General features: G+C 40.7%; 1 long non-coding RNA gene across 1 annotated transcript in view; it reads left to right on the top strand.

Annotated features, from left to right (window-relative positions):
* LOC106525928 (uncharacterized) overlaps nt 1–9,021 on the top strand; it is a 101,608-nt gene that overhangs the window by 13,706 nt on the left and 78,881 nt on the right. Inside the window, exon 2 of the long non-coding RNA XR_001311191.1 lies at nt 4,589–4,673. This is a non-coding gene — a long non-coding RNA (uncharacterized LOC106525928). The remainder of the gene's footprint in view (nt 1–4,588; nt 4,674–9,021) is intronic.

The following is a 9,021-nucleotide window of genomic DNA, read 5'->3' as shown; positions in this document are numbered from 1 at the left end:
GCTCATTTACACACTTTTCCTGAAGATAGAAGAGTTTGTTGAATCTGACGTGACATGTTCGTACGAACCCTTTGTACGAACAAAAGTAAGAAATTTAGGATAAGAATACGAACATGTTCTTGCATGAGGCCCAATGACTCAAGATTCGGAAAATAATTTAGTTTAGATGTGAAAAATGACAAACACAAACAAGTTTTCTCAAAACATTTTATTTAGATGTCAGAACGAGCCAAGTTTAAAGTAAATGACAAAGTGAGCGGACGTTTGGTGAACGGATGAAGGGACATGGCCTTTTGCTAAATGAAGGAATGGGGCCCTTGGCTAACAGACTTAAGTCATCTGTCCATTAATTATCTTAACAGTGTATTATGCTAGAAGATGAAAAGAAAATATTTTTAAACTAATTAATGGTCTACTTACTGAACGGACAGGTTGCTATCTGATGATGGGTGATCATGTTCAGTGGATCTTTTGTAGTGATCCTCTCTACGACCTGTGCAGAAACAAACCTAAGAACCAATTCATAAAAGCTCTTTGGAGTTAAAAAAAAACTCGTCTTTTGTTTGTGGCTGCTGGTGTTCGCCACATGAGGCTGAGCTCTGAAGTGTGTGTGATGTTCCACCGGCCTGCAGACGCTACCAAGCAACAGACAAGACGACTAAGTGAATCACGGTGAGGGCCATCTGGGGAGCTGAATGTGTCACGCTGTGCCAAGCTGCAGAAAAATAACTCATCATCACTCTGTCCTCTGAGGAAGATGGGAGGCAGAGGGAGGCAGCGGCAGCCGAGCCAGCGCCGCTCACAATCCATCATTATTATGTGAATAACCTGAGATGGGTGAATCACCACCTGGCTCTTCATTGTCTGCACGCTGATGGGCGTTCTGACACACTGACTTTGTTTCTGCATCAATGTCAAGTTCAATTTATTTAATTTTACAGTTGCATCATTAATCTCCCAGCAGTTAAACCGGGAGGGGGGACACTCAGGTTTGATTGATTTAAAAACGCACCACGCCATCTTGTACACATTTTTAATTCTTTTTAAGGTCACCATCGTCCAAACGCTGCTTTCACTAAACTGTAACTTATTTTTAGGTGCTTGTCGATTTCCTTGGCTAAAAAAACTTAGGTGGTGGTTGGCATCCTGCCACAAACTCTGCAAACAATTTTTTATTAAATCACATCATGGGGCGGCTGTGGCAGAGTGGTTAGGGGAGTCGTCCTGGACCCAGAAGGTTACCATTTAGGGCTGTGTATTGGCAAGAAATTGTCGATACAATACATATCATAACAGAGGGGTCACGATACGATATATCCCGATATATTGCGATACTGTAAGCAAGGCGATATATTGCGATTTTTTTTTTTGCCCAAAAATTCTATTAAATAAAAACCTCTTACCAAAAAAAATTGCCTCAGAAATTCTAATACTACAGACCTACTTTGGATACATTTAGCTGTGTTCTGCTTTGTATGTGTTTTATTTTATTTGTTTCATATTTCTTATTTCATCCACGTTTTCATCTATTAGACATGCGCTATATGCATGCCTGCCTGCCTGCCTTCCATAACGTTGGAAAAAAGAGCGCACAAAACACTTAATTTGGCTTAAAATACAGACATTCTGATAAATAACTGTTTGTAACCTTACCTCAGCTTAGAAGGCAGAGGGTGTCGGTCTTTTCTGCTCAGATTCAGCTATCGGAGCATGAAGCTAATGTTTACTCACAATGCTAATGCTCTCTAAATGGCTGGCTCACTGCTGCCAACTAGTGGTCAGAGGCTGAACTACAACATAAAAATGAATGGCTGGCAGGAAAGTTGACATTTTAAACCTTAATAAAAAAAAATCGATACAGGACTTTAGAATATCGATACAGTATCGGGAAATGAAATATCGCGATATTTCAGTGTATCGATATTTTCTTACACCCCTATTACCGGTTCGATCCCCGTTCCATTTCATTCTAAAGCAAGATACTTCACCCACAATGCCTCTGATATGTGTCCCATCAGTGTGTGAATGTGATTGGYACTGATTAGTCTCCATAGGTGATTGTAAATGTTAGCTTTGTAGAGACCTAATAGGGTGCTGTGTGAATGGGTAAATGAGGGCACAGATTGTAGTGAGAAGAGCTTTCGGTATCCTGATTGGATAGAAAGCCACTATACAAGTACAGTCCATTTATCATTTACATATTAAACTGCAATATGAGGTAAAATATAACCAAACATATAAAACTAACATTGATTTGAAGAAATGCATATCCCCCGCCGCAATGCATGATCTGTTTGTATCAAATGGCTAGCTTGACGCTAATAGAAGCAGAAAACTAGCTAAATTGTGAAATAGCTAACTAAAACCACGAAGGCCAGCTCTGTGCCGGGATGCCCCCTCGACCCAGTGCAGGTGGTGGGACTCTGGCAAAAATAACATCAGTGACAGAGAACGTCTTCCACCCAATGCATGGAACTGTGGCTGAACTGCAGAGCTTCTTCAGTGACAGACCGCTGCATCCTAAATGCACAACGGAGCGTTACCGCAGATCCTTCCTCCCATCAGCTGTTAGACTCTATAACCATCACTGCTCCCAACAATCTCAATAAGCATCCATGTTTGTGTTTGCACATCAAACAAGTCTACCTCGCAATCATTACATAAATAATAACCAGTGGTAATTGTACATCGTTTTTCCTGTACTGGAACACTRACTTAATGATTGAGTTGGACACATTTTGCACACCCCCTCAGATTGACTGTTTTTTCCTGTAATTTCATATTTTTCCGCACAGTATCTTTTTTATTTTCATTTTTATCTAATTTCATCACGATAGTCCGGTACAGTAATTATTATTCTTATTTTTCTTTTGATCTATTTACATTTTTATTGTTTCTATCTTTAATTATATTATTGTTGCTACAGTTGATAATGTCACATGGCAATATACTGTTTCTGTGGATTGATGGATGTATCTGCTGCTACTACACCTGAATTTCCCCGCGCGGTACAATAAAGGCTGTTTCTATTCTATTCTATTCTAAAAGCTAAAACTGCAAGGTAAAATATTCTGTTCTGGTTGAACTGGTCTTCAGGACTTTACAGTGAGAACATTTTTAAAGTGAGTGCAGAGAGACCACGGCGCTAACTCCCTGAACGCCGCTGATCTGTGAGGGATGACGCTGCAGCTGACAGGCCGGCCAGGAAGGAGGCCGCCTGCTGGGCCGTGAGTCACTTCAATCTGGACTGCAGCGAGACTCCCAGCGCCTCCGGGCAGAACAGAATGACGATCCAGACTGCACTATGACAAAACATCCCGTCATGCAGGGGGAGAGAGAGCAGAGACACAGCAGGTGAGCCAGGCGTGTCTGGCTGAATCACGGTCCGGCCCGGTTCATGCAGGCGGACGCTCGCGCGAGGCCCGGTCACCCGACCTCATCCTCTGCCCCTGTTTCCACGCTGAAGAACACTGTTTGATGGCTGCTCAGCTGAAACCTGTTAGAATAAATCCTGTTAGTCTCATAAAAGAGCTAAATGTGAGAATTTGCATGAATAAAATTAAGACGTGCAAATATACTAACACCTTTTATGACTTTATTTCAAGATGGCTGCCACAGCCACATATTGCAACATGATTTATGTTCTTTATTTTAATCTACACCGTACCTCATTATCCCTTTGACCTTCTCACTAAGAAATACATTTGTAAAAATGTTAGTACATTTACCARTAATTGCAAAAGTCACAATGCATAGTTATTTAATTTGTTGGGCACAGTTCTGCTAATCTGCTATTAGCAAAGCTAACTTTTCATTCAACGTTTTCCCGAAACTGTCAGCAGTCTAATTAGCTTCCACTACATTAGCCAAGGTTTTTGTCAGGATTTTGACATTTTTGAGGATATCGCATATGTCTGATTTAAATAACAGATCTTGAGTTAGCGGTTGATAGTTAGCATTAGCGTCCCTTAATCTTCTTACCTGTTTAATGGTTTAGCATTTGCAAAGCAATTTTTTTTAGTTAGCTTAGCTAACTGCCAGTCAGTTAACATTTTGGTTAGCTGTGCCCACCACTGGTTATTTAATTTATTTTTGATAAGTGATGGAAACTGTGTGAACTGTTAGTATTCTGCTTTGTGAGCTGTTAGCTTTTGAGCTGTTAGCATGTTACCATGTGTCGTGTTAGCTTGTTACCATGTGTCCTGTTAGCATGTGTCTGTTAGCATGTTACTGTGTGTCCTGTTAGCTTGTGTCCTGTTACCATGTGTCCTGTTAGCATGTTACTGTGTGTCCTGTTAGCATGTGTCTGTTAGCATGTTACTGTGTGTCCTGTTAGCTTGTGTCCTGTTAGCATGCTACTGTGTGTCCTGTTAGCATGTTACTGTGTGTCCTGTTAGCATGTTACTGTGTGTCCTGTTAGCATGTTACTGTGTGTCCTGTTAGCTTGTGTCTTGTTAGCTTGTTACTGTGTGTCCTGTTACCATGTGTCTGTTAGCATGTTACTGTGTGTCCTGTTACCATGTGTCCTGTTAGCATGTTACATGTGTGTGATGTAATATGTTATAACATGTTCCATGTGTCTTTTCAGAGCCTTTCAGAGAACGTGGAGCTCCATCCATCAGGCTCAGCCAGCCAACATGGCCTCCAGCCTTTGGACTCGGACCTCTCTCAAGGTAAGGACTTGTAGTCTACGAGTTGATGAAGAACACAGTGATGATTTGTTAAACTGACAGGTGCAAACCAACTAACAAGAGTAGAAAAGATGCCAGCGCTGCTGTAATCGCCCACACAGAGCTGAGTGTACACACAGACTGAGGCCTCCAGGTGCTGCCAAACCTGCCTACAGTCAGCTGCCTGTGGGCGGATCTGCTCTCTGTCTGCATTTATCAAGGTTCTGTTAATAAAACAGGTGGGAGCTCAAACTGCACATAATTACTCTGAAGTGGCTGAGATGAGATCAGTTTAAGTTCTGATGAATATGGCTGCTGGGAGAGTTTCTGATGGGCTTCATTGAGATATACAAAACCTGAACATCCTAATGTAGATAGATAAATCTTTATTGTCTTTGTTGCACTGAAAAGAACACTGCTGTCCACAGACAATGAACAAAAGTATTTTTGCAGCTCCCGTAGTGCAAATAATCAGAACATTAAAAAAGGTCAAATAAGAGGTAAAAAAAAAAAACAAAGTAAGATGAAGATAAAAATGTAAACAACAACCAGTAGTAGCCACATCAGTGTTCATAATATATGAACATCCATCCATCCATCCATCAACCATCAGTCATCCATCCTTCCATCCATCCATCCATCCATCAGCCATCAATCATCCATCCATCCATCCAGCCATCGTCCATCAATTCATCCATCATCCATCCATCAGTCATCCATCCATCCATTAGCCATCAGTCATCCATCCATCATCCATCCATCAGTCGTCAGTCATCCATCCATCATCCATCCATCAGTCATCAGTTATCCATCCATCATCCATCCATCCATCCATCCATCCATCCATCAATCATCCATCCATCCATCCATCCATCCATCAATCATCCATCCGTCATCCATCAATTCATCCATCCATCAATTCATCCAGCCATCATCCATCCATCCAACTATCCATCCATCCATCCATCATCCATCCATCCAACTATCCATCCATCCAACCATCCATCCATCCATCCATCCAAATATCCATCCATCATCCATCCATCAATCATCCATCCATCCATCCATCCATTCATCCATCATCCATCCATCCAACTATCCATCAATCATCCATCCATCCAACTATCCATCCATCATCCATCCATCATCATCCATCCATCATCCATCCATCCATCCATCCATCATCCATCCATCCATCATCCATCCATCCAACTATCCATCCATCCTTCCATCCATCATCCATCCATCCAACTATCCATCCATCCTTCCATCCATCATCCATCCATCCAACTATCCATCCATCCAACCATCCATCCATCCATCCATCATCTATCCATCCAACTATCCATCCATCATCCATCCATCCAACTATCCATCCATCATCCATCCATCCAACTATCCATCCATCCAACCATCCATCCATCATCCATCCATCCAACTATCCATCCATCCATCATCCATCCATCCATCCATGAATAAATCAATAAGATAATAAAATGAATCAGTTTATATTAAAACTGTTTGTCTTCATGTTTTTCATTCTGTGAATGTTTGAATCAAACTTCTGATCCGACGTGTCGTTTGTTGTGTTTCTGACCTCAGCTCATGTCTGAGACACTGACGCTGCTGTGATCAGAGTGAGGGTGGTCACAGAGTGCACGTGTTGTTTTAGAGAGCGTATGTGGAGCAGCCTGTCCGTGCACGTTGGTGTGTGCGCCGTGTGATTCACGCCTGCCACAGACAAACATGTCGGCATGTTTGGTGCCGTCTCCCAGCCTCACGACTGCTGCTGATGTCAGCTGTTCTCACCACAACAAGCGTGCGCTCTCATTCACCAACATACATGTGTTGGTATGTTTGTGACACGTCTGCGACCTCAGACTTCACGCCTCCGTTTTCTTCACACGTCTTTTACGTTCAGAGCCTCTTGTTTTCAGATGTATCGTCTCAGACGGGATTAGCTTGGCGTTACGGAGGCGTCACAGCGAGGTGACTCTCTGATTATCAGACTTTCATTCTGATAACGAGCTGTTTTTTACACTGTAGTTTTAATCAGATATAATTTAGTCAAATTCAACCATCAATCAGGATTGAGAGCTTCTAAAACGGCTGCCAGTGATGAGTCAGCATTTATACTTCCTGCTTTTTTATTTTTGCAATAAAACTACTTTTCTAAAGCATTTGTACCAAAACATTTGGCTTCTCTTGGTCTTTTAGTTTCTGTAACCTTTATATTTTCCAAAATGTTGGACAAAAAATAAGATTTTACATAAAAATATAATGACTTCAATTACTTAAACATAAAAGTTGCTTAAGCTAACTGGCCTAAATATTATTATATGCTACCTTTAGCAACCATTCTGCTAATTTTGAACTTTACCTAGCATCCTGCTACTTTTAGTTAGCCTTATGATACTTTTAGCTGCTATTCTGCTAGTTTCAACCTTCGCTTATCGTCATGCTACTTTTAGCTACCACTCTTTTACTTGTAGCCTTTAGCTTTCGTCCTTCTAATTTTAGCTACCATTATGCTAGTTTTTGCCTTTAGCTGGCATCATGCTACTTTTAGCTTTAAGTTATTCTCATGGTAATTTTAGCTGCCGTTCTTTTAGTTTCAACCTTCTCTTATCCTCATACTACTTTTAGCTTTTTGGCTTGTTTTAGCCTTTAAYTAGCCTCATGCAACTTTTAGCAACCCCTCTTATACTTCTAGACTTTAGCTATCATCTTTCTACTTTTAGCTAACATTTTGCTTGTTTTAGCCTTTAGCCTCATGTTACTTTTAGCAGCCACTCTGCTTCTTTTGCCTTTAGCTGTCATTTTTTACTTTTATCCCTTTGCTGGCATCATGCTACTTTTAGCTACCACTCTTATACTTTGAGCCTTTTGCTATCATCCTTCTACGTTTAGCTATGAATCTGTTAATTTTAGCTTTAAGTTAGCCTCATTCTACTTTTAGCTACCATTCTTTTCATCTTTGCCTTTATCGAGTCTCATCTTACATTTAACAAGCACTCTGCACTTTAGCCTTTAGCTGTCATTATGCTACTTTTAGTATTTTGCTGGCATCATGCTACTTTTAGCTACCATTCTGCTAGTTTTAGCCTTAAGTTAGCCTCATGCTACTTTTAGCTTTTAGCTATCATTTTGCTTGTTTTTGCATTTATTTAGGCTTATGTTATTTTTAGCAACCACTCTGCTACTTTATCCTTTGGCTAGCATTATGTTACTTTTAGACTTTCTTGCTACTTTTGGCTACCATTCTGCTAGTTTTAGCCTTTAGCTTGCATCATGTTACTTTTAACTACTATTCTGCTAGTTTTAGCCTTTAGTAGCCCTACTGTTACTAAATCTAGCTAAATCGTAGGTTAAATATTTATTGCTACATTTAGCATTTAGCTAAAGTTGTGCTAAGTTTAGCTTTTGGCTGCACCTTTGTGATTTTAAGTGTCCTGCTCATCTTAATTATAAAAAAGTCATTGCAAGTCTTTTCCTCTTTAGCTGTTTTTGTTTCTGTCACCATGCTTGATTCTCTGCTCCTCCAGCTGTAATAACTTAATTAAAACCTTTTTTTACACGTCTGTATTTATAGTTTTGAACATTTCATTATCGGCCTGTGACCTTCCAGCTCATGAGTTATTGTTCAAACATCCAAAAAAAGTGAATTTTAAACTGGTCGGGTCTTTGTGAGCGGTACYGGTCCGGCTGAAGGTGGTTTCCAGGCCTGCCAGCTCAGCAGCGCCTGAACCCACAGAAACAAAAAGAAACCAGAACAAGTGGGAGGAGAACCCTTCAAACCGCCGGAGAACCAGCAAAATGTTTGTTTTTCCAGATGTGACGGCTTTGAAGATTGAGTTGCAAATCCAACATTTAGCTGCGGAGAATAATCTGGAAAATAAATATGTGGCTCGGCTGGACGCAGCCGGATCAGAACCTCTGTTTGTGTCTTCAAATGCAAGTGAAGCAACGTTTCTGCATTCCTTAAAGGAATGCTTATCTCCTGCTGCTCGTCATGTCWGAGCTGTAGACTTAAAACAATGTTCTTTGAGGATTATTGACTCTCAGCTACTACCAAGTTATAGACCCGTATCTGTACAACTGAACGGGTTGTAGCCATTTTTGTGTTGGCTAAAGTGGATCAGCCGTGGCGGCCATTTTGAATCAGGTGGACTACAGAAGGTGTAGTTCCAAAATGAGTCGATATTTTACTGAATTCAGGAAATTTTCTTAAAACAGAAGCAGTTTTTTATTATTTTTCTTGACACAAAGTTGAGCTTATACTGTCCCTGGTCTCTGATCCTGGTTGTGGTCTTCATGATCTGGATCTTAAGTTTTTTGAAATGATGTTTAT

The sequence above is a fragment of the Austrofundulus limnaeus genome, unplaced genomic scaffold (genome assembly GCF_001266775.1).
Source record: "Austrofundulus limnaeus strain Quisiro unplaced genomic scaffold, Austrofundulus_limnaeus-1.0 Scaffold248, whole genome shotgun sequence".
In the NCBI taxonomy this organism is placed as follows: domain Eukaryota; kingdom Metazoa; phylum Chordata; class Actinopteri; order Cyprinodontiformes; family Rivulidae; genus Austrofundulus; species Austrofundulus limnaeus.
This window is presented reverse-complemented; position numbering and strand designations above follow the sequence as displayed.